Raw genomic sequence first — 660 nt, forward strand, 5'->3', positions numbered from 1 at the left:
ACCGGGACGAAATTTAATATTCTGTATTTTATTAATGACGCCACACCTTTTGAACCAGAAGTAACATAATATGTTCATATTCCATAGGCACACAATGTTATGACAAGGTTATATCATATGTTACGTGTTTACAGTCAATTAAGGACAGATAAACTTAGTTGTATTTATTAAATTTTATCTTTTAAGCTAGTTTAGAGAACTTACTGGCAGCTATAATTAAAAACTTGTCATAAATTCAAATATTTCTTTGCCCAGGTTTTAAAATGAAAGTTAAAATATAATAAATTTATTTATTTTTCGCAGGCTGCTTCTTCAGCAGAAACTGACCACATGGATGGCGTGTCTGAAAACATTATGCTTGGCCAGTTAGTACCGGGTGGAACTGGTTGTTTTGGGTTATTACTTGATGCTGACAAGTGTAAATATGCAAAGGAGATACCGACTAATATTGGGGTTGTTGGAGGTTAGTTGGTGTTACTTGATATTTAATATTTTCTAGTACACTGGGTGTTGGGCCTCTGTGTGAATGATTGATTTCAAAACTATGCTATACACAGAGTAAATTAAATGAGTATAATTTCATGCTTAAAGCTGTAGTTTTCCAATGTAATTTAAATATATTGTAATTTATATTAATAATAAAAAAAACATAACTAGTCA

At 30.9% G+C, this 660-nt stretch overlaps 1 protein-coding gene across 1 annotated transcript in view; it reads left to right on the plus strand.

The window, feature by feature from the left end:
* LOC100177272 (DNA-directed RNA polymerase II subunit RPB1-like) overlaps nt 1–660 on the plus strand; it is a 16,874-nt gene that overhangs the window by 15,057 nt on the left and 1,157 nt on the right.

Source organism: Ciona intestinalis, chromosome 7 (assembly GCF_000224145.3).
Source record: "Ciona intestinalis chromosome 7, KH, whole genome shotgun sequence".
NCBI lineage: Eukaryota > Metazoa > Chordata > Ascidiacea > Phlebobranchia > Cionidae > Ciona > Ciona intestinalis.